Source organism: Hemicordylus capensis, chromosome 1 (assembly GCF_027244095.1).
Source record: "Hemicordylus capensis ecotype Gifberg chromosome 1, rHemCap1.1.pri, whole genome shotgun sequence".
Classification (NCBI taxonomy): domain Eukaryota; kingdom Metazoa; phylum Chordata; class Lepidosauria; order Squamata; family Cordylidae; genus Hemicordylus; species Hemicordylus capensis.
This window is the reverse complement of record NC_069657.1, coordinates 18,806,948-18,832,712: the sequence shown is the minus strand read 5'-3', so window position 1 is coordinate 18,832,712 and position 25,765 is coordinate 18,806,948. Positions and strand designations below refer to the sequence as shown.

The 25,765-nt window shown below is 47.6% G+C and overlaps 1 long non-coding RNA gene across 1 annotated transcript in view; it reads left to right on the top strand.

Annotated features, from left to right (window-relative positions):
• Positions 1-25,765, top strand: part of LOC128341317 (uncharacterized) — a 133,132-nt gene that overhangs the window by 61,502 nt on the left and 45,865 nt on the right. The window contains exon 2 of the long non-coding RNA XR_008314343.1: positions 25,604-25,749. This is a non-coding gene — a long non-coding RNA (uncharacterized LOC128341317). The remainder of the gene's footprint in view (positions 1-25,603; positions 25,750-25,765) is intronic.

The window sequence follows — 25,765 nt, the reverse complement described above, 5'->3', positions numbered from 1 at the left end:
TGCTAGTAAGGATAAGGACAAAATGAGATAAAGCATGAAAAATCCATGATCAGTAGCACAATATGTGTACTTTTCTTTTCTTTTCCAGGGGAGGCATGGTTTCTGTCAGGGATACAAATCCTGTGGGAGCAACCCTACCCCTCAGTACCACATTCCCAGAAAAAAACCCTACATAGGTTGCTATTAATAAAGGCTGAACTGAAATGTCTCCGCCAATATTGTTGTGCCATTTGCAGATGAAGGGGTCATTTGGAACCCCTCCCTCTGCGATGGGGGATTTTTGTGGGTGGGGCTGAAAGCTGATTTAACTTACTGGTGGCAGCACTCTTCTTGGCAATTGCTGTGGGGAGTCATTTTATTATCCAGAATCCCTCTCACCATGATCCTACATAATCATGTAGAATGTTATGTGCATTCACACATAACATGAAATCAGAGTTAAAGGGGCCTCTGGTTGAAATTTGTGCAAATCCGAATGTGTGCAACCCCAGTTCAAATGGAAAATGGACTTGTGGAGTCATGCAATTCTCTTCTCTTTCCTATTACTGGTTGTTTTCTATCTCCAGACTGTGATTTGTACAGTCCTCCCCAGACTGTGATTTGTACCTTTGGTTTGTAGTGAGTTTTGCCACCTTTAACTCTGATTCTATGGTGCTAGCGTTATGTCCAAACACAGCACCGCAGTCTCAGTCGTGGACAACTGGAGTTGAGGGCAGAAGCTCCTCCCTCGCTCTAGCTGCAACTGGCTTCTGGGGCTATCTTTCACTCTAGAAGGAAGCCCACACAACCACATCCCCCTCCTCTCAGAAGTCTCCAAGACTGCCATTCACCTCCTGACAGGTACATGGGAATATGGACAGGAGAGCAGGAAGGAATTGGTGCAGGTCCATTGGACCCACAGTTCTGCATTACATGCTAGTGGGGCCATAGTGTTGTGGTGAGGGGACTTCTGGGTAAACTGAAAATGAGATGTTTTGGTAAGAACTTATCTGCCTACTTCCCTTTCACTATAATCTTAATTGATAGTGGACAGAAAGAAGTTTTTCTCCCTCTCACATAATACTAGAACCAAGAGTCATCCCATGAAATTGACTGCCAGGAAATTTAGGTACAACCAGTAGCGGGGCCAGACCAACAGCGGCCTGTGTCCAGCTGCCACTGCGGCCCCACTCACCCCACCCCCTATGTCTGATGTCAGACACAGGGGTTAGCCACACCCCCGCATTTGACATCAGATGCAGGGGGTGTGGTCTGACTCCCGAATGGGGCCCCCGGGCCTCATTCAGGAGTTAGATTCAGGCTAGTGCTGCATTCACAGTGTGGCCAGGAGCGGCTTTTCCCTGCCTTAAAGGCAGGGAGAGCCTTTCCTGGCCACGATGCGAATGCAGTGCTGGCCATATAACTCCTGAATGGGGCCACATGGCCCCACTTGGGAGCAAGATCGGGGCCAGTGCTGCCTTTGCAGCACAGCCAGAAGCAGCACTCCCTGCATTTAAGGCAGGGAAGATTCACTTCTGCCCACGCTGCAAACACAGTGGTGGCCATTTAACTCCCAAACAGGGTTCTGTGGCCATGCTCTGGAGCTAAACCAGCCCCCCTGCCCCCGCATCAGATGCAGGGTGTGTGTTGCGGCCTCGGTTCTTTGAACCCAGTCACCCAATGGTGGCTATGCCCCAGGGTCCAACAAACGGAGATACTTTTTCACAAAACACATAATCAGCTTGTGGAATTCTCTGCCACAAGATGTGATTACAACCAACAACCTGGATGGCTTTAAGATGGGTTTGGATAACTTCAGGGAGGCGAGGTCTATCATCGGCTACTAGTTGGAGGGCTACAGGCCACCTCCAGTCTCAAAGGCAGGATGCCTCTGTGTACCAGTTGTAGGGGAGTAACAGCAGGAGAGAGGGCACGCCCTCAACTCCTGCCTGTGGCTTCAAGTAGCATCTGGTGGGCCACTGTGTGAAACCGGATGCTGGACTAGATGGTCCTGATCCAGCAGGGATGTTCTTATGTTTTTTTGATAATGACCACTTTCACAAGCTAGCCCACATCCACCTCAAATGCTCACACATCCGCCATCTTGAATTTGGGATGGATGGCATCATCACAAACTGCACAGATGCTTCTGAGAAGCCCACAGGGAAGAGGTGAGGGCACACCCTGTCTTCAATTAAAGGCATCTTGTCTCTGAGGCTGGAGGTGGCCTATAGCAGTGTTCCCTGTAAGAGGGCTTTCCAGAAGTTGTGGACTACAACTCCCATCCTTCCCAGCCAAAAGCTATTGCGGCTGAGAATTCTGGGAACTGTAATCAACAACATCTGGAAATCCCTGTTACAGGGAACACTAGAGTATTGCCATCAGACTAGTAGCCATTTATAGATTTGTCCTCCATGACAGGCAGTGAGACAGGCAGTGGTGGGGAGGGAAGTGACCCAGGGTTCCATTTTGGGGACACTCTCGCCCTTTTTGCCCCTAATTTTGAACTGAAAGTTATTTTGCAAGGATGTTTGCCTCAGTACTACTCTTACACAAAGAAAACAACATCAAGAGGTCTGATGACAGATCTCTCACATCACATCTAGTTTGGTCCTGAGCACTGCTGCTTTACAGTGGAGCCTTGAAAGGAATGTGGGATTCCCAAAACTCTGTGTCCCTCATAGTGCCAACGTGGATCAGGCAGACTTGCAGGGAGAATCAGCGGGTGACATCTGGAGTGTGTGTATAGGGGCCATTCGGAAGAGTTGATCCTTCACTCAACAAAAAGATGTGTCAAATGGGGGTTGGGATGCGGAGAGGAGAGCTGGTCTTGTGGTAGCAAGCATGATTTGTCCCCATAGCTAAGCAGGAACTGCCCTGGTTGCATCTGAATGGGAGACTTGATGTGTGAGCACTGCAAGATGTTCCCATCAGGGGATGAAGCCACTCTGGGAAGAGCAGAAGGTTTCAAGTTCCCTCCCTGGCTTCTCCAAGATAGGGCTGAGAGAGCTTCCTGCCTGCAACCTTGGAGAAGCCACTGCCAGTCTGTGAAGACAATACTGAGCTAGATAGACCAATGGTCTGACTCAGTATATGGCAGTTTCCTATGTGCCTATGTCCACTGATAACATGCTTGTACTCTGGGCATGTTGAATTCATAATTGAGTGTGCTGGGGCTATATAGTTTGAATTGGCCCCATGGGTGAATAATTGTACAGGTCAGTACAAGTGTACACTCTACACAGATTGTAAGTGTGTTGAACATAATCGCCCAGCTCACACAATCATTCCAAGGTAGAGGCCCATTCACACAACAAGTGTACAGTGTACACAGGTACAGATCTGCACACAAGTACAATCATTCATACGTTACACTGAATGCAGACAAAGAAGTACACTTCCTATCTGTACCATGCATTTGAGGGGCCTGTATCCAAGTTCACTTTTAAAATGAGCACAGGTACAGTCATTCACACAAACACATGTATGGGTGTACAGGCATCTGTACACTCACACAAAATAAGGTATGAATCGGGCTTAAGGTTTAATGTGGGTTACCGGCATCAGCATGATTGTGTGAACCCATGCCAAGGCAGGAATCTCAGTTTCGTCTCGGCCCAAAAACCATCTTGGCACGAGTCCACACAATCAAACAAACAACAAATATTTTACATACTGCTTTTCAACAAAAGTTCCCAAAGCAGTTTACACATAAAAACAATAATCAAGTAATAAGATGGATCCCTGTCCCCAAAGGCCTAACAGTCTACAAAAAACATGACACCAGCAACAGCCACTGGAGGGGTGCTGTGCTGAGCTTGGATAGGGCCAGTTGCTCTCCCTCTGATAAACACAGATTGAGTATCACTTATTCGGACTGCTTGGGACCAGATAAATTCTGGATTTTGGACTTTTCCGGATTTTGGAATCATCCATAAATATATACAGTGAGGCAGAACTCTCGCGAGAGAGCGAGAGAGTTTCAGCAGTGGTGGTGGCAAGGAGGAGGCGGTGAGGAGGTTGTTGAGCGGAGGAGGCTAGCAGAGGAGGTGGGAGGCGGCAGTGGCAAGGAGATGGGCGAGCAGAGGAGGCCAGCAGAGAAGGCAGGAGGTGCTGGCACCAGTGGGATGGCCCAGCCCGGCCCTGAGGGAGGTGATGGGACGGCCCTGGCCCTCAGGAAGGTGGCTTGACAGCATTTTTAAAGTAAGCTGAGGCGTGGGTTTTTTGACTGTTTTTTTTTTTTTTTAATGGTGTGGTGTCTGGATTTTAGAGCATTTTGGATGTCTGGATAAGGGGTACTCGACCTGTAGAAGAGTATCACCAATTTAAAAAAGTGCCTCTTTGCTCAGTTAACAGGGAACCAGCACACTAATGTTGATATGCCAAATTAAACCCAGATTCAAATGACTGTGTGAGCTAGGCCAATGTGTGAACAGGGCCAAATATGACCCTTTTAAATCTTTGAAACATTGGAGAGCAGAACAACCAAGGTTGCCAGGTTGCAGCCCCGAATTCCTTCCTGTACCTTTCCATGTCCAGAAGCTTCTGCTTCTCCTTCTCCCCCTCTCTCTCTCCCGCCTTCTGCTTTATTACCTTATTGTTGTACAGCACACCTGGGGTCTTACTTCTTTACAGGGGAAGGGGCAGACCACAGGACCAAGGAGGAACACATAACCACAGCTGCCTAATTTCTCCCACCTCATGGAATGTAAAGGCACAGGACAGTTATCCCATTTGTATTCTGGCAACCCTGAGATCCTGGTAAAGGAAACTCCTCGCCAACAGGAGCCATTTCCCCTTGGAATTCCAAGCTAGCATTTCACTGATGCCAATAGGTTTGTGTGGAATCTATTAGAAAAGCAGGGAAAGGAGGAAAACACAGCTGTTTCCATTTGCTTTTCATACCCCTCTCTCCCTCAGGCTGAATGGCATTTCTACAAGTGATTCCAGACTTTCTGTGCTTTAGGGAATCTACACACCAAACCCAGTCAACAAGTGCTTTGGGTAAATTAAGTACTATATGCAGTAATTAAGGCTCATTTCATGCTTTTACTTTTTAATTTGTGGGTCTTAATTCCCTCCCCCCAAATAAGCAGGTTTTACATGCAGACTGAAGGGGCCTTTTTTCTCCCGCTCCTTTTCTAGAAGTGCTTGCTAATTCATATGCAAGCTAATTTGTTCTGGTGATTATCACAATTTATTTCTGTGGCTACAGAACAGCCAATAACTTTAATAAAGAAGGCTCCAGCTACCCAGTCTTACCCAGTTAATAAAATGCATTGAAATGCCCAGAATGGATGGGTCTTGTGTGCTACAAATACAGAGAATTTCCATCCAGTTGTGTTATCACTAGTATACAGGTACAATTAAAACGTGCGTTATGCATGGGGTTGCAAGGCCATTATTAGCAAGGACAAACACAATTAGAAAGGTGCTATTGTGAAGAGCTCAGCTGAAAAAAGTGGCCTGTTTGTGTGCACCTTTCAATGGATTGCTTACTGGTTTGCAAAATATTGAACCACTGGGTGATTAGGAGCCTTGGAGACAGCTAAGCAAACAAAGGCCTACCAGAAGACAGTATGAATAGTAGGGGAGTTAAGGATAGGCTCCTCAAAGCAAGATGGATTCCTTCCTTTCAGTCATTTGGTTCATTAAAATATTGATTTTATTGGGTACACAGACTGGAGGCTGCACTCAATTGTGCACTGTGGTTTCTTTGCAAAGTCGCACCTGAGTTTACATGTCAACGGAACGGGTTATCTTCTTTTCCATTATGCCCAAGTTCCCTGGATGCTCAAAGAAGGTGAAACAGCTTACCATTTTCACTATCATGTTTGTGCTCCTACCGCTGGACTTCGGGGACCAAGTCCAGGGCCTCCACACCCCCTGGGCCTCCCCAAATCCTATTTAGTCTATCCTGGGTGGTGTGGTTGCCGCTGGTCCACACTGCGCCAGGCGGCTGAGTGTGATTATGACCTGCGCTGGGTGCCTTAAAGACAGAGAGGGTAGAGGGGAAATAAATAAGTGGGATGAGAATAGGGGGACGATGCTTAACTTACAGGGGTGGGGTCCAGCAAGGGGAGGGGTGCCCAAAGGCCTTTAGGTCCAGACTCCAAAATTACCTAGGTGCACCTCTGTTTGGCAGTATTGGTAAACACCTCACCTTTTCTGGCACTCGTGAAAATATTTACAGCTTTTGTTGAAACGGCTGCCAGTGGCCTTAATTGCTCTTGGTGATGTCATTGGGCTTGTTCACATGACCAAATGGGGGGGAAGATGGAGGGAAGGCAGGAGCCTACCTTCCTGCTCCTTGCCAGATTCCTGTGCTTTCCTGCTCCTTGCCAGATTCCCTTTTACAAGTATCTCCGAACAGGTTCTTAGAACCGGGGTTGGTCAGGTTTGAACTCAGACTAGCTGAACCGAGCCAGTTCAATCTGAACCATGGTTCAAATCAAGCCAGCTCGCATACCCCTACAGGCTGGGTCCTGCCAGCCACCTGGCAGCAGTTTAAAAGCAGTGGTGGCACAGAAAATCCAAACATGAGGTCAGAAGGGCTCTGTTTTCCTCCTACATCTCTTTTAGTCTGGGTAGCAGATCGGGAGTACCCAAGCTTGGAGTTCCTGGGTCAGGAGGACTCCCAATGCCCCAAACAACCAGAGATGCCTGGGCTAACCCTCTCCTGTCCAGGAATCTCTGGTCGTGAGAACAATCTTAGTATGTAGCAATATCATAACCAATCATATCTGATTTACTGCTGCCCAGTGAGGTCATCCAGTGAGACATAACACTGTGACACCTCATTTACAATGTGATCCCTGGCTGGATGGAATTGCCCATATGATGGATTCAGAAACAAAGCATAAATATTGCTTTGCACAATCTAAGTGGGCTTTGCAGTCAGGGTGTAGGGAACTAACTCAGTGGAAACCACTATTTTTGACCCAAAAATCCAATCCAATGGTGCAGTCTTCCTAGGATCATTGGAGTCAAAGGCCTTGGCCTTCTACACAACAGCAAGCAAGCATTCCAGCGATACCTGCTAGTGATGGTTGCTCAGACAATGTGTGTCTCCTGGGCTTCAGTCTCTTGATTCAAATGACTGGAAGGACTCCCAGACTCTCAGAGGACTCTCCGAGTCTCACTCTCAGACTACACAGTGGTGCTGTCCACACATCTGCTTTCCCTCTTCCACTTCATCCATACTAGAGCATCCTAGGGCCAGCACCAGGAATCAGCATTGTCCAGCAACTACAGAGGGTAAAGTATCCTGATGGCCATTGTGGCAGCTCTATACTTCTATGTGCCTGAGGCAGGAAATCAAATGCCAGCCCCTTGCCAGCATTCTTCTAAAGAAGAAGGCAGGAGGACATCTTGCTGCTTCTCTTTTGCCCCAATAATCTGCTGCCTGAGTCAAATATCTCATCTTGGCCTCATGGAAGGATCATCCCAGGGGCCATTGTTACTCTTGAAAGGGGAGAGGAGAAGCAGCAGCTATCACCACCTGCCCTCTCTGTATGCCCCCTCAAAGACGAACTGCCCTGTTCTGACAGGGCTGAGGCCCCCTTCCCATCCCCACCATAGTACCATGCTGTTGCCTACAGGAGCAACAGCTCAAGAGGCAAAGGAATGTCTCCAAAGTGGAAGTTCTATCCAAATTTCAGGGTTCCCCCTGGAGAAACTAAACTTGTCTACAAGTTTCAGAGTTCCATTCAAGGAGAACGTTGGGAGGATTTTCTCTGATTGTTTCTCCACATATGGGGACCACCGGTTGGAGAACTGATGGCTACTGCTTCTTCCTCACCACTGCCACCACCACTGATTACTCTCCTAGGAGAGGAGGGCTGGTCTTGAGCTAGCAAGCATGAATCATACTCTTTGCTAAGCAGGGCCCACCCTGGTTTGCATTTGATGGGAGACTGCTTGTGAGCACTCTAAAATATTCCAGGAAGAGCACCTGAATGCTTGATAACTGAGCAAAGATGCACCTTTTAAAAGTGATGATTCCCTGTATTTAGCAAGAGGAGAGCAACTGGCCCTGTCCATCCCCAGCGCAGCATCCCTCGAGTAGCTGTTTCTTTTTCAGATTGGGAGCCCTTTGGGGACAGGGAGCCATTTTATTTATTTATTTATTTATCTCTATGTAAACCACTTTGGGGACTTTTGTTGAAAAGCAGTATAGAAATATTCATCATATTCGTAAGCATGCAGAAGGTTCCAAGTTCCCTCCCTAGAATCTCCAAGATAGGGCCGAGAGAGGTTCCTGCCTGAAACCTTGGAGTAACTGCTGCAAGTCTGTGTAGACCAGGCCTGCTCAACATAGCCCCCCCAGCTGTTTTTGAACTACAACTCCCATAATCCCCAGCCACAGTGGCCCATAGCCAAGGATTATGGGAATTGTAGGCCAACATCTGCAGGAGGGCTGAAGTTGAGTAGCCCTCGTGTAGGCAATACTGAACTAGATGGACCAGTGGCCTGCACTTCTCAAGTGCAGAAATGGCTGCTAGCTGTCCTTCCTGCTCACCCACCCATTCTGGCAGGCAGATAAATGAGTGGTGTTGACATAAGGAGCCACCACCACTACCCAGTAGAAGGATCGTGCACAGGGGCTGCTGTTCCTGCTGTCAACTGCTTGCTCACTTCCAAGGGGCAGTGGGTGCATAGGTAGGCAAGTGGTACAGGCAGCTCAGAACAGTCTTTCCACCACTGATTGCTCACTGGACTCCCAAAGCAGCCACCAATACTCACCCTCTGTCCACAAAACGAAGGATGAGGGGATGGGGAATGGACCAGTTGTGGTGAGGGCAGCATCAAGGAGGTGTCCACCAGAGGGCTCTTTCAAGGCTGAGCCATATGTAGCAGCTCCTAAAGGATGTGGCACAAGGCTAGAAGCCAGGCAATCACCGGCTCAGTTGGTGGCAACCCAAAACTAGACCTTTTCTCAGGTTGCTCCAGGACTCTGAAACATGCTCCCTAACAAAAGTAGAACCTCTCCTCCTCTGCATGTCGTAAAGAAAAATCTGCCTTTTAAGTTATAGTTTTCAGGTTTTACCATTTAGAGTTTCTATCTATATTTTAAATTGTTTAAATTATGTTAATGTTTTAACTACTGTGCTTTCAATTGTAAACCGACCAGAGATTTGTATATGTAGGAATGTGCCAAATAAACTCAGAGATCAAAACCAAGTAGGTCAAGAATATGTCAGCCATCAAGCTGAGCAGGCAGTTAGGAGTCAAGGGTCAAACCAGGAACCAAAGATTAGGAACGTGCCAGAGGTCAAGCCAGGTAGATAGTCAGGAGCCAGGGACAAACCAGGAGTTGAAGGTCAGGGACACACCAAGGTCAAGCCAAGTGGACAGAGCAAGGAGGTAAGCAAGAATGGGCACACAAGTGCTGAATGCAGATGTAACAGGAAACTAGAGGTCCTCTTCACCTCCGGATTCCTGGGTTGCAGTTCTGGATTTGGGAAACCGGAGTTGAAGGAGAGAAGGGACCCATGGTTTCTCTCCCAAAACTCTACTCTGAACCAAAGGTTCAGAGTAGAGTTTTGTCTTCTCCGACTGTGGTTCTGTGGTGCCAGCATTACTTCCGAACACTAGCACCACAGTTTCGGCCCCACGGAGCTGGAGTTGAGGGAGGAAGCTCCTCTTTCACTCTGGCCCGATTTGCTGTGTGGGATGTCCTTCTGTCAAGTAGGCCAGCTCCCGCGCCTCACTGCAGTCTCACTGACTGTAGAGAGGCAGCTCTCTTGCACATCTGAAAGCAGACAGGAGAGCAGGGGGAGGGGGAGGGGCATGGAACCACAGGTCCATTGGACCCACAGTTCCACGTTATGTCTGAAGGGGGCCAAGATGACCGTGTAAGTGAAGCAAGGTCTGCTTCAGACAGGAAGCCTCTTATATGCTTCCTGCCTGCAGGGAAGCCAATAAAGGGTCCCCTACGGCAGGGTCAGTATATGGCCTGGAATGGAAACTCAAAAGCTGCTGCAATGCAGCAAGGCACCACAAGGGGCAGTAGCAGGCAGTGTCTCAGCCCCAGGCAACTCTGGCAGACTCCTCTCCAAGAGCTCTCAGAAATCTGTAGCGGCCACATCAGGGATTCATGAAGCAGGTGTAACCCAAATGTAGTTCCAGCAAGAGTTCTCAGAGCGGATAGACTGAGGATTCAAACTCAGCCCAGACAAAAACTTTTTACATTACTCCATCTGACCTAGCACTCTGTCCAGCTTGATGGCTGTGCAAGAAGAATAGAAGGACCCCGTTGCATTATGTTATAAAGATAGGAGAATGGTGTTAGGGGACCCTCTTTTTTGAGAGCTGCTTCTCTTGGCTGGAATGTCTCTGGAGACAAGCAGTGAAATCTAGGTCATTACGCCTAGTCCAGCTTCAGTCAGGAGTCCCCCAAAGTCATTATTCTCCAAGAACTGTTGGGTACCCCTTGGGGAAATAAGCCGGTCTATTGTCAAGTGCTGGCAGACACAAAGGTCCATGTCACATACCTTCCCCCATGACTGGAGATAATTGTCAGTGTCAGATGAGGGCAGGAGGTTTCTCATGGATGTCAAAGTTGAAGCACATTGGAAACGAAGGGCTGAGAACGTTCAGCAGCGGCTGAAGTGGATCTGCTCAGTGGAGAAATGCAAAACGTCGGTTCCTCCAGGCCTGTCATTCAAGCAGTTAATGAATAAATAAAAAGGGAACAAGTCTTAATGCTCCGGGATGCTGTGCGTGATCTGCAGCTACATACACCAGGGCTGTGGAATAGCTTCATGGCAGAGCTACAGACATTGTGAGTGCCCCACCAAGGTGAAAGCAGCCCACCCGCCAGGTTGTGGCCCTTGAAAACACACACACACACACACACACACACACACACACACACACACACACACACACACTTGCCTTATCCTGAGTCTGACCAGCAGTTCTCCGGGGTTTTAGACAGGGGTTTTTCATTCATTCATTCATTCATTCATTCATTTATAATATTTATATACTGCCCAAAACATGCATCTCTGGGCGGTCTACAATTAAAATCATTTAAAACATTCAATCAATTAACAATTAAAATCATTAAAACATTTAAAACCCAATATTGAAATTATTTAAAACTATACATTTAACTAAAAGCTTGGGTGAATAAATGTTTCTTCAGTGCCCTTTGAAAAATTGCCAGAGATGGGGAGGCACTTATTTCAACAGGGAGTGCATTCCAAAGTCCAGGGGGGAGCAACGGAGAAGGCCTGTTCCCAAGTAGCCGCCCAAGGAGTTGACAGCAACTGCAGACGAACCTCTCCGGATGATCTTAACAGGTGGTGAGGCTCGCGGTGAAGACACTCTCTTAAATGTCTTAAACGTCTTTTGCAGCCCTAGCCCATAATATTAGCCACCATGCCACTGCTGCTCCTCCAGTCACTGTGGCACTTTACCTCCACCACCACTGCTCCTTCTGCCACCCATCACCACTTGCCATTGGGCTCAGGAGGCATTTGGAAAAAGGAAGGATCCATTTCATTCCTCTCTCCAGAGAGGAACAAAACAGGGCCTCCCTCCTTCCGAGTGCTTCCCAAGCCCAATGGAGAGTGTGCATGTACTAAACATCCTGACTGTGCCCTCCATTCCCATTGGGCTCAGGAGCTCTTGGAAGGAGGGAGCCCTCATTCTGTTCTCCTCTAGAGGAAGGAATGAAATGGGGCCTTGCTGCTTCTAAATGCCTCCTGAACCCAATGGCAAGTGATGGTGGGAAGCAGAAGAGTGGTGTCGTGGTGGCTAGTAATACAGGAAAGCACACGTTGCCGCCATGGGGGGTGCACACATTGCCATGAAAGCTGTGTGTGACTGGTGGGGGCAAACAGAGACCCCCAGTACCCTATCTATGCCACTGTAGATAGATCCCCACATCCCTTCAGTGACTCTCAGCAGCAGATGCTGGCAGTACTCCATTAACCATCTACCAAACCACCACTGGTGTCCAAGGGCAGTCCCAAGACATTTTGATGGCTGAAGTGAAGGACCATATGGTCTCCCCTGCTCATCTACAAGTGAGTGTCCAGCATTCTCAGGCTATGCTGACAAGGCAGCAGTAGCAATACACGAGCACTCTCAGACCTTGCCACCAACGCAAGCAGTGTTGGCAGGGATGTTCCTAGCCCAAGTCTGGGAAGAGGGGTGCATCTCAGTGGGGCAAGGGGGGAGAGCAGCATGCACAGGGGGGCAGGAAGGACAGTGGTAGGTGAGGTCACACCTGTGCTGGTGGGGGCCGGGCCATCCCCTACATCCCCCATTGCTGCTCTGAAGCTTTGGAATGCACTCCCTGCTGAAACAAGAGCCTCCCCATCTCTGAGAACTTTTAAAAAGTCCTTAAAGATGCATCTACTCTGGCTTTTAATTAAATACAGTTTTAACAGTTCTTAACATTGTTGTAAAATTTTAAATTATAGTAATGTTTTAACCTTTTTATTCTGTTGTAATTTGTATTGTTTTACTGTAAACCATCCAGAGACACAAGTTTGGGGCAGCATACAAATTTTATTTATTTGTTTGTTTGTTTGTTTGTTTGTTTATTTGATTTCTATACTGTCCTTCCAAAAATGGCTCAGGGCAGTTTACACAGAGAAATAACAAATAAATAAGATGGCTCCCTGCCCCCAAAGGGCTCACAATCTAAAAACCAACATCAGATAGACACCAGCAACAGTCACTGGAGGACTGTGCTGTGGGTGGATAGGGCCAGTTACTCTCCCCCTGGTAAATAAAGAGAATCACCACGTTAAAAAGTGCCTCTTTGTTAAATCCATTCATCCATCCCTTCTTCCCATCAGTGCCTGATTTGACGGCCTCACCCTGCCTCATGGAAAGGCCGCCCCTGCTGGTGCTTGCTGATTTCATATGAACTAGCCAGTCAACTGGTTCCAAGCTTCCTCTTCTTTCCATTGGTCCAAACCAAACCCCACCTTTGTATTCCGGGCAGAGCATCAAAGAATCTGGCACTCTTGTTCTTCTGCATACACTTCTAAGATGCCAGGGATTGTCAGAGGGCAGTGCCAATCTGTTTGCAGCATTGCACTGGTGCAAGATGTTAGTATGCCCAATCCATGTATTAAGATCTGCTTCTGAGACCCTTTTCTGGGTCCTCTCAAAATATGAAGTACAGCAGGAGAGGGCAGCGGCATAACAAGGCTGGAGAGGGTCCTGGGTATGGTTGTGGAAACAGGTTCAATGTCAAACGTGTTCAGTTCGACCATTTGGGATTGAACTGAACCACCCCCTGTTCAGTCCGGGTTTGGACAGAACCCCACTGGGGGTTCGCGATTTTTATTCTTATTCTTATTCTTATTCTTATTCTTATTACTTACCCGCTTCAGGGAATTTCCTCTGGGTGGCGGGAGGGGTGGGTCTGCAGGAGTTTCCCCTCCCTTTGCCTGCCTCCTTGCCACCCTAACCTCGGCCACTCAGAGCCAGGCCACACAGAAGCCCATTGCGCAAGTGTGGCGGCCTCCAAAATGGCTACCGTGCTGGAGGGGGAAGGCCCAAACAGGTCAAAGAGCGAGCTGAACGGCCAGTTACGAACATAGGGAACATAGGAACATAGGAAACTGCCATATACTGAGTCAGACCATTGGTCTATCCAGCTCAGTATTGTCTTCACAGACTGGCAGCGGCTTCTCCAAGGATGCAGGCAGGAATCTCTCTCAGCCCTGTCTTGGAGAAATCAGGAGGGAACTTGAAACCTTCTGCTCTTCCTAGGGCTTCATCCCCTAAGGGGAATATCTTACAGTGCTGCTCGTACTTCTATTCTCCCTTTCATATGCAACCAGGGTGGACTCTGCTTAGCTAAGGGGACAAGTCATGCTTGCTACCACAAGACCAGCTCTCCTCTCCTAATTTTTAGGAGAGTTAGGGTGGCAAGGAGGCTGGTGGGAGGAGGGGGAATCCCTGTGAACCCACCACCACCACCTAGAGGAAGTCTCCCAGAGGGGCTAAGTGGTTTTTTTAAAATTGCAAAAAAAAAAAACCCGGACTGAACAAAACTGGGGGGGGGGGTGGTTGAGGGGGTGCTGGACCAAACTGGCCCAGTCCAGTCCGGGTCCAGTTCAGGCTTGAACCAAGCCAGGCCAGCCGGTTCTCTGCACACCCCTGGCCCTGGGACAAGATGTGATCCTGCCATTGCCATCCGCTTGACTTTTCAGCCCACCCTCACCTCATGGCCCTCCCCACCCGGCAGCACCTCCCCTACCTGCCTCCGCCACCCCCTGCCTTCACCACCTACCTTGTGCCAACCTGGATGACCACGCTCAGGTTGAGCTCCTACCACTGGACTTCGGGACTGCACTGGTTCAGTGAGGCAGGTCTGTCCTGATGCCAGCGAGAAAAGGCCTGCCTTAAAGGGACCAACTGATCTGGCTGGGGCTGGGGCAGCTGTGCCTTACTGTGTCAGAGAGCGGCTACTGTGGGAGTTGGAGCCCAGTGCAGGGCGGGGGGAGGCGCTCTTAGGCCCGGGCCACAGGGATCTGTTCCGGTCCTCGCTGCCTGGGGGGGGGGGCTCTGAACACTCCCTCCCTCCCTCCATCATGGTGGCAGACTGCAGCCACCCGTGGCAGGCTCCCAGCACTCCTCCCCCACCCCACAATGGTGGCGTCAACCAGAGAGTGACACTGGGCCTCATCCCAGCATCTCTAACAAACTGCACAGTTGTGAGAGCTTGTAGCAAGCCTGTGGCACCTCACAGTTCATTAGAGATGCTGGGCTGAACAGCAGGTCCAGCGTTGCTCTCCAGCCGTCGCCATCATCGCTGGTGGGTGGGGGGGGGGAGAGAAGGACTGCTGGGCTCAACCCCCCGGTAGCCACCCCTCGGCTGTGCGGTGGCTGGGGAAAAAATTTAAATGAATGTTTGGCATGGTAGGGTGGGGACTGGAGGCCCCCAAAAGTAGGTTTGGGGGTTGTGTTGAGAGGAAGCTCCACGGGGGGGGGGCTCCTGCTAGGGGCAGTCCAGGTGCCAAAATGACCTAGATGTGCCCCTGCAGGGGGGCATAAGAACATAAGAAAAGCCCTGCTGGATCAGGCCCAAGGCCCATCTAGCCCAGCATCCTGTTTCGCACAGTGGCCCACCAGATGCTGCTGGAAGCCTACAGCAGGAGTTGAGGGCATGCCCTCTCTCCTGCTGTTACTCCCTTGCAACTGGTACTCCGAGGCATCCTGCAGGGGATATGGATCCCGTGGACCCCAGACACTCAGCCCCCTGCTCCATGTTGGCTATACACCTGGGACAGGGCCTTTTCCACAGTGGCACCAAAGCTCCACAGCTGTTTCCCAAGGGGTATGTGCTGCTCCCTCCCTACTAACCTTTCCATGGGAAGTTCAAACTATTCCCCCCCCCCCCAGATTTGGTGCCTTCTGATCCCCTGAAGCAGAAGGGTTTTCTGCTGCTGCCTTTCATGGTTGCATGTTTTTTTATTATTGCATATTGTTTGTTTCTGTTTTTAGCATGTATTTGTACATCATTTGTAAGGCACCTCGAGGTGCCTTTGCACAGAATGGCAGGATGTAAAGATTTTTCATCCATATATTAACAAACAAACACCTACAATCCTAAGTGTTTATTTTCTGGTTTGGCAGAAGAGCTAATGACACATGGAGTCCTTGTGAAATACCATGTTCCTAGTGGCCTTTCACTGGTGAGAAAGAGAGTCCAGGACTTATTTAAAAGCAATTCATAAATGCATCCAATGATCATCATTTCAGAAAGTTATTAAAGTGATTATCAGACTGGGGAGGCCTCTGATTGGTGTATGATGAAAGAGGAATGTAATGAGCTCCCAAGGCAAGATGTAACAAAGCTTCCTCAATAAATGATGCTATTAAATTTTGTAGGATTTTCCCCTCTTATTACTGGTCATGCTGTCCTGGGTATCTTGAAGACCGGCTGGATGAGATTTTTTTTTTTAATCCTTCTAAATGGGCAATGGCAGTGTGGCATTGTGTTGTATCACACTCTCAGGCCATATCACCAAAGCATGCCACTGAACGATGGGACGATGATTGCTTTGTGTATTTATGGCTGGGATATAATGTTGCTGGGATGGATCTGTGTTGAAGTGGCACATAAGCAAGTCGTGATGCTGATAAGGTGCCAACTGGACTCATAACCCTGTGTCTCAAAGTGACAGCAAAATGATCCAGTAAAGGGGGTATGTGTTCCTTTAGTAGTTAGTAAGACCATCATGTCTTAGCTCTTGTGATTCTGCCCATTAGCTGTCAGAATTAGCCGTAGATTGCATTCTTAAACCTTTCTTCTTTTCTCAGTTGATATGCTCTGAGCACAAAACAGGAATCACCACAAATTTAGCAGCCAGCTTCTATCAACCCCCCATCACCCCACCAAACACACACACACACACACACACACACCAAGCTCTTTGCCCTTCACAGACTGTAGTTGTCTTTGTAGGCAAAAGGCCAAGATGCTGAGCTGATAAAATATTCAAGAGGATTTTTCTGTGACCTCCAACGTTAAGACTTTCTCCTGTGTTCAAGCACAACAAGCAGGGAGCTGTGAACAAGTAAGCACACACTGCACACAGGCAAGTCTTTAAGGCAAGTCCTAGAGAGCAGTTGTTGTTTTTAAAGGCAGGCCTTCTGCTGTGTATAAATTGTGGAGGAGAGCTGGTCCTGTGGTAGCAAGCATGAATTATCCCTTTTGCTAAGCAGGGTCCACCCTGATTTGCATTTGAATGGGAGATTACATGTGTGAGCACCGTAAGATGTTCCCTCAGGGGATGGGGCTGCTCTGGGATGAACACCTGCATGCTTTCATGCAGAAGGTTCCAAGTTCCCTCGCTGGCATCTCCAGATAGGGGTGAGAGAGACTCTTGCCTGTAACCTTGGAGAAGCCGCTGTCAGTCTGCGTTGACGATACTGAGCTAGATGGAGCAATGGTCTGACTCAGTATATGGCAGCTTCCTGTGTTCTTATGTTCTTAGGTGTGCCAAATTGCAATCCCTATCTGCAATTAAAAAGCAAATTTGCAGCCCCTATAAAAGCTGGGTGATGGAAACATATGTAGAGACAACATTTGGCCCTCAGCTGCTTATCCATGAGCGATTCTCATGCACCCCAGGCCAGCCTTAGGATTTCTGCCCCCCTAGGCAAAGTATGATTTTGATGCTCTGTGACTGAAGAAGTGCTGAGCCCTATGCGTGCATGGGGCCAGAAGTAGGGATGTGCGAACTGGTTCGGATCCGAACCGGGGCGGTTTGGCGGTTCGGATCCGAACCGAACCATCCTGGTTTGGTTCGGATCCAAACCGAACCGGGGGTGGTTCGATTCGGACCAGTTAGGACCAGTTCGGACTGGTTTGGACACCCAAACATTGGTAGGATGGTAGCTGGCACCCACGGGTACCTGTCATCCAAACCCCAAAGCAATCGGACACTCGTATGATTTTTTATGAATTTTTGAAAATTATTTTTTTTTCTCATAGAATATAATGGGACTTGAACCAGGCCATTATTACTTATTGTGGAGCACCCATGGGTGCCAACAACCATGCAAACCCTGAATCAATCAGACACCCCGATGATTTTTTTTATGAATATTTGAAATATTTTTAATTATTTTTCTCATAGAGTATAATGGACCCGAACCAGTCCATATCCCCTATTGTGGAGCACCTAGGGGCACAAAAGCGGAGTGGGTGGTAAACAGACAGGGGTGCCTACCACCCAAAAAATTCCAAGGCAATTGGACACTCCTCTGATTATTGGTGAATTGTTAAAGTATTTTTAGATTCCTCATAGAGAATAATTAGGATTGCAGCAAATGTATAGCTTCACGTTGGGGGGAAAGGGGTATCGTAGAGTGAAGTGTGGTGGCTGGTAGTTCCTAGGGTGGGCAAGGAAGCTACCTGAAATATTTGAAAGGAATTGGGCAAAGGGGTGATTTTTAAGTGATTTTTGAAGTTTACGCGTCTTTAAGGTTTTTCTCCATAAAGAAGCATGGAGGTGTCAGCAAATGTATAGCTTCACATCAGGGGCAAAGGGGTGGCCTAGAGCAGTGTGGGGTTGGTGGTAGTACCAGGTAGGGGCAAGGAAGCTACTTGAATTTTTTCAAAGGATTTGGGCAGAGGGCTGATTTTTGGTTAATTGTTGAAGTTTACGTGACTTTAAGGTTTTTCCTCATAATAAGTTATAATGGAGCTTTCAGCAGCCCCATAAGTGCACTTGGGGGGTGCTGGAGTAGCCCAGAGCGAGTGGTGGTGTAGTGCACATAGGGTGCCAACCACCCCCATGGGTTTCTAACCCATGGGGTACAGGGTTCTCTTGTTTCTGAGGTATTGAGTGTGGATTCTATGATAGCATATCAGAGTGGATTCATGGTGTTTCATTGAAAATCTCATTTGCTATCATAGAATCCACACTCAATACCTCAGAAACAAGGGAACCCCGTACCACAAACGTAGTGGGGCCAGGAGCGGGAGTCATTTAGTACTTACAAGTACTAGTGGTGGTGCCCGTGGGGTGTGTCTGATGGCGGGTCCCCCCTCCCCACCAGCCTCACCCAGAGTAGCCCAGGTCAGTGGTATCCCGGTTGGGGCCTTCTGTGGGCCTGGTTCAGTTCAAACTTGGACTCTGAACCTGTTGAGCTAAGCCAGTTCGATATCGAGCCCAGCTTGAACTGAGCCAGCTCACACACCCTTGGCAGGGGTTCAGATCTTCCCTAAGCATTTTAAGAAAATTATTATTATTATTATTATTATTATTATTATTATTATTTACATTTATATCCCGCTCTTCCTCCAAGGAGCCCAGAGCGGTGTACTACATACTTGAGTTTCTCTTTCACAACAACCCTGTGAAGTAGGTTAGGCTGAGAGAGAAGTGACTGGCCCAGGGAGTCACCCAGCTAGTTTCATGGCTGAATGGGGATTTGAACTTGGGTCTCCCCGGTCCTAGTCCAGCACTCTAACCACTATACCACACTGGCTCGGAAAATAATATTCACCGATGCATTTAATAGAATGGATAGAATGATTCTCCGAAATATTATCTTCAATTATAATTAATGCATTGGTGAATATTTTGTTTCAAAATCTAGAATAATTCCTCCCTCATTTTCCTGAACTCTCCCCCAAAATGTTATCTTTTCACCTCCATGATGTATTTTGCTCTCCACCTCTGTTAAACAGTTTTTTCCCTCTCTGTCAGGTTAAAAGGTGATTTTTTTGTCCGCCCAAAACCATATTTCCCCTCAAAAAAAGCTTTCTTCTCCCCGCCTTCCCCACCCAAATTCAAGTGAGGAATCCCTCCTCAAGCTTCGCTTTTACCTGCACCCCTGAAAACCGGTTTACCTCCTCATCTGCAGTTCATGAGAACTAGGCCTGAGAGCTCTTCTTTAAGAAGAAACTTCTTAAGATTCTGTTAGAAGAATCATTCATGATAACCTAGAGAATACAATGGCTGTAGAATAACCTACATTCTTATGCATTTCTGCAATACTGTCCCAGCTCTAGGGGTTCCCAACCCACATGGACCTCTTATTCCTGTCAGCAGCTACGGCCAAGACTCCACACTCACGCCTGCAACTGTCAGGCAAGCCCAGTTCTCCATTTTAATGGCCACACTGCTTAACGCACTTATTTCACCATGTCAGCTGCCGTGAGCATTTTAATCTGTTAAGAGGGCTCCTTCCCTCCCAACCCCCAGCCCTTTAACACCGAACCCCATGTTTTATTTATCAGCCTTTGATTTAGAATTGCTTAGAAGGCAGGCCACGTTCTTCTTTCGACGGACGAGTTCTTGTGGGGCTGTTTTATGATTATCGTTACCGTTATTATTTTGTTATTGGCACTCCAATGTCTGGAGCAAAGCCTCTTTATGTGGAAATACAGGCCATATCAGCATGGCAAGGGAGAACCAGGGCTGAGGAGTGAAGAAAGCTCTCGGTGAGGCCTATAAAGCTGTCTGTAAAAAAAAAAACTGATCTAAAAGCTGCTGTCGCATATGAGTGACCTTCCTCCCAGATTTTTCAAGCAGCTTTGGTTATGGCCCTCTAACTACAGAAGAATGGTATAAAGGATATAGAAAAGGCATGAGAAGTTTATTTTCCCCCAAACTCATGGGACACCTTCAAGTCCTGCCTCTCCTCGTTTGGCAGGGGCACCCGGAGGAGGGCCTCCCAAAAAGATCTTAAGGTCCGGGTTGGGACATATGAGGCAAGGTGCTCTCTCAAGTAACCCAGTCCCAAGCCATTTAGGGTTTTAAGGGTTAACACTGGTACTTTGAATTAGGCCCAGAAACAGTCTGGGAGCCAGTCCAGCTAACAAAGCACTGGTGTAATATGCTCAAAATGTCCAGTCCCAGTTAATAACCATGCAGCCCTATTTTGTACCAACTGCAGTTTCCAGACCATTTTCAAAGGCAGCCCCACATACAATGCATTGCAGAAATCTAAGCGAGAGGTTACTGGAACATGAGAAACTGTGGCCAAGGTATCTCTGTCCAGGTAAGGTTGCAGTTGGCATATCAGCTGACGCTGATAAAAGGTACTCTTAGCCCCAGAGGCTACTTGAGCCTCTAGTGACAGTGCTGGATCAATGAGCACCCCAAACTGTGAACCGGGGGTGGGGGAAGTGCAACCCCATCTAGAACAGGCTGAATGTACCTTTTAGAAGATGTAGGGCCAGCCATGTATGTGTATTGGCCCAAGAAGAAGAATTTATTTGGGTCAAGAGGTATTTTTCTTTTTCTTTCTGGGTATAAAAGCAGCTCTGAATTCTCTTCAACCAGCAGAACCAATTCAGCTTTCTAAAAAGAGACTTTAAAGTGTCCCATGAGGTGGGACAAAATAAACTTTTCATGTCTTTTCTATATCCTTGCTTTGTTTGCATGGATGCTTGCTTCGGAAGCATTAGTCAGGATGTCAGCCATCATGTCCATGGCATTTCCATGATCTACTAAACTATCAAAAACCCCTTTCCCCCCTTTTTTAGGAGATGATCTTAGTTTGGCGCGACTTGTTCTTGACAAAACTATGCTGGCTGCTTGTAATCTCCACATTATTTTGTAAGGGCTCACAGACCAACTGTCTAATAATCTGTTGTAGGATCTTGCCAGATATCAGCTTCAAGCTGAGTGGGATGAATCTGAGCTAATTTCCCAGATCCTCCTCCTTCCTCTGTTTGTAGATAGGGACAACATTTGCTCTTCTCCACTCAGCTGGCACTTCACCCATTTTCTAGGAGTTCTCAGAAATTACAGATAGCTGCTCTGAGATCATGTCTGCAAGTTTCTTCAGTACCCTGTGATATAATTTACCTGGACCTGGAGAGTTAAACATATTTACAGTAGCTAGATGTTATTACTTATTTACAGTACTTAAACTTTTTAAAAGTAAAGTAAAGTGTGCCGTCAAGTCGATTTTGACTCCTGGCGCCCACAGAGCCCTGTGGTTTTCTTTGGTAGAATACAGGAGGAGTTTACCATTGCCTCCTCCTGCACAGTATGAGATGATGCCTTTCAGCATCTTCCTTTATCGCTGCTGCCCGATATAGCTGTACCATCAGGGATTCGAACTAGCAACCTTCTGCTTGTTAGTCAAGCATTGTAAACTTATTTACAGGAACTAGGAGAGGAGAGCTGGTCTTGTGGTAGCATGCATGACTTGTCCCCTTAGCTAAGCAGGGTCCGCCCTGGTTGCATATGAATGGGAGACTACATGTGTGAGCACTGGAAGAGCTTCCCCTCAGGGGATGGAGCCACTCTGGGAAGAGCAGAAGGTTCCAAGTTCCCTCCCTGGCTTCTCCAAGATAGGGCTGAGAGAGACTCCTGCCTGCAACCTTGGAGAAGCCGCTGCCAGTGTTTGAAGACAATACTGAGCTAGATGGACCTATTGTCTGACTCAGTATATGGCAGCTTCCTATGTTCATTTCAAAGCTATTGCAGTGGTTGGTAAATTCAATGAGACCCATATGTTTTGTATGCAGAAGGTCGAGGGTCCAATCCCTGCCTGCTGCAAGTAGGGCTGAAATGCCTGAAATCCTTGAGAGTTGCTGCTAGTTAGTGTCTATCAGGGCTGCACAACTTTGGCCTCTTGAGCTATTGTTGGACTTCAACTCCCATCATACCCAGCCACAGGGGCCAATAGTCAAGGATGATGAGAGTTGTAGCCCAACAACAGCTGCAGGTTCAAAATTATGTAGATCAGTCGTTCCCAGCCTGGAGGCCTCCAGACGTTGCTGAACTATAACTCCCATCATCCCCATCACAATAAATTGTAGCTGGGGCTGATGGGGGCTGTAGTTCAGCACTGTCTGGAGGCCCCCAGGCTGGGAACCACTGGTGTAAATAATACTGTGTTAAATGGATTCACCAATTGACCAATTTGGGACAAAGCAGCTTCATCTGCACCGTTATGTTTCAAATTAAGACCTACGCACAGGACTCTGAAACTGGCCATTCATATGAAAATGGATGGCTTGCATTGTTCATCTGGTGCTATTTGAGCCTGCCTACTCATTGTCTATTTGTGGAAACCAGGTTCTAGTAATCATCGCCATCCCTTGGCAATTGGAGATGAATACCTTCCATGATGATGATTTCTCTCCACTCGGCTTCACCGCCAGGCAGTGCAATTGCACGCAAAGCAGACCAAATAAATGGCATTTCTGCATATGTGAACTAACAGTCAGAAAGTGCCACACAGCGTGGGGGCTACAGCGAGCCTGGCAGGCAACACAAATTGCTCAGCATGCGCATCCATTATATCTATCATCTAGCTCTCCTTGTGCCGTACAGAGTACATTCCAACTAGAAAGAGACTGCAAGAGGCGAGGGGAGAGGGGAGTGTGATGTCATCTCATTTACCGTGGCCCAGTAATTGCGTTGACTTTGGCGGAGGACTTCTAATTTCCAACCGGCGGATGCTGGAAATGGGGAGAGGGGGAGTAGGCCTCTAGCCTCACTGCCAGCCTGCCTTTCTGTCACTCACAAGGTATCTATTTAACACACAAAACGGGACATTTTTTATTATGCTGGCTGTCGCCAGATGGCGAGGTCACACCTAGTCTTACACATTTTTTTCTCTAAGTATGCCAGCATGTGTTCAGTCTTTAAAAGAAAGGGAGGGGGAAAGAGCACCGTCTGTCAGGATATATCTGTATTATTAATTGCTGGAAGGACCATGCACAGACAGACATGAAGACAAAAGTCTCACGTTCTCTACCTTCCGAGGTGTTTCTCCTTCTTGTTGGGATAATGGGCCCTTTGTTCGCCTGTGGCTTGGATGAAACTATGGCTGACATACTGTGCAATGTTCCTGTGTATTTTAACAGAAAGTGTGTGCATTGCAACACAGTTGTGCGATGGATTGCCATTATTAACATTAACCTCCACTACAGAACTGCATTCGCGCAATTCTTGCCTCTGTGCAGGAGCACTCTTGTGCAATTGCACACACACGTTCCATTAAAATGCACACAGAATGTTGCGTAGTCACATAGCCACTAGTATCTTGTGAGCCACCCAGAGAACAATTTGCTATTGGGTGGCTGACAAACAAACAAATAAATAAAAATATAAATCATCATCATCTGGTCTTGTGGGAGCTGGTCTTGTGGTCTTGTGGTAGAGCTGGTCTTGTGGTAGAGCTGGTCTTGTGGTAGCAAGCATGACTTGTCCCCTTAGCTAAGCAGGGTCCACTCTGGTTGCATATGAAAGGGAGACTAGAAGTTTGAGCACTGTACAATATTCCCCTTAGCGGATGGAGCCACTCTGGGAAGAGCAGAACATTTCAGGTTCCCTCCCTGACTTCTCCAAGATAGTGCTGAGAGAGATTCCTGCCTGCAACCTTGGAAAAGCCGCGGCCAGTCTGTGAAGACAATACTGAGTTAGATAGACTAATGGTCTGACTCAGTATATGGCAGCTTCCTATGTTCCTATATTCCTATCATCATCATCATCATCATCATCATCATCCCACCTCCCTCTTCCAAAAGGGAGGGATTTCCCCTAGTGCCCTCCCTCTCCGCAGCGGCAAAAATCCTCTTTGCCTATGGGTTGCAAAGAGGTTCCGCCCCTGCAAGCCAGTCCTGGGGGGGCTAGCAAATCTAGCCACAAATCAGGAGGTAGCGCACATGTCTTGCTTGCAGAGGGTCCTAAATTCAATCCCTGGCATCTCAAGGAGGAGCAGGTGACAGGTGATGGGAGACCTCTGCTGGAAAGCTGTTGCCACTCAGAGTGGACAATATTGGACTAGATCAGGGCTCCAGAACTTTGACCCTCCAGCTGCTGTTGGACTACAACTCCTATAATCCCCAGGCACACTGGCCAATAGTCAGCAATTATGGGAGTTGTAGTCCAGTATTGGCAGGAGCCCAAAAGTTGTGTAGTCTTGGGCTAGATGGATCATTGGAATGATTCAAAATAGGCAGCTTCATTGAGGTTCCAGCTATCCTTTTCTTTTCTTTTCTTTTCTTTTTGGCAGGAGCTTTTTATTAGCTTTCATTCCAAAAGGCCAGAGGTGGAGGAGGGGGAGAGCAAATTGCTGTAATGAGTATAATTTTTCCATCCAAACAATCTAGTACATGCCTTTTGTTTTTCATAGAAGCCATTAAGAAAAGGAAGCCGAGCCTTTTCCCGTCATGCCTTTTGTTTCTGTTGTGTATAAAGTTACAGGTGCTGCCGGGGGTCATTGTGGGAACGTGTCAAAAACCTTGCACAGGGGTTGAGGGAGGGAACGGGGCCGGGGAGTGGTGAGGGGAGAGAAAGAAATAACTCCCACAGTGTATTTAGATTACCACTGCTTCAGTGGTGATTGAAAAAGAAGCGGGGCGGGGCGGGGGGGAGGTAGAGAGATCATGAAGGTTTCGTTTGTTCCTAATTAACTCTTGCAGTGTTAAGCATACAGCATGATTAGCAAGACATTGTACCTGTCACTAGTGTTGCCTGCTGTTCAGTCTAAGGAAAATATAGTGGTGCCTTGTTTCATTAATAAGTTTGACCTGGGGCATAAACTATGCCAATTCTTACCAGAAAAAGCAATAATTGCAATTGACTCACTCTTCTGAAGGGAAATAATATCTGTCTCAAATAAGCACAGCAGTCTTCCTTCCTTCCTTCCTTCCTTCCTTCCTTCCTTCCTTTTATGCTTAATTGTCTTTACGTTGCTGTTACATTAATCTAGAGTCACCTTAAGTGGCACAGCGGCGAAATGGTTGACTAACAAGCAGAAGGTTGCCGGTTCGAATCCCCGCTGGTACTATACTGGGCAGCAGAGATATAGGAAGATGCTGAAAGGCATCATCTCATAGTATGCAGGAGGAGGCAATGGTAAACCCCTTCTGTATTCTACCAAAGAAAACCACAGGGCTCTGTGGGCGCCAGGAGTCGAAATCAACTTGACAGCACACTTTACCTTTACCTTAATCTGTATTCGTGGAGATACAGAAGATACATGGAGATACAGAAGCTGATTTTAATAGGCCCATCTGCTTCGAGATCAGGGGCTGGCCTGACCATTTGGTAATCTGTCTCAAGTGAAAAATTTTGGGGTGTCATTAACGGTATGCAAAAGCTCTATATAAGTAGATAGAAGTGCCGAGTCCTGCATTTATTCATTAGTCAGAAATGTAAAGTTCTGCATTTAGGTATGGAAAACCCTAACCACAAATATAGGATGGGGAAGACCTGACTTGGCAGCAGCACATCTGAAAAGGATCTGGGGATCTTAGTGGACCACATCTTGAACATGAGCCAGCCGTGTGATGAATCTCCTAAAAAGGTTAGTGCCACCTTGG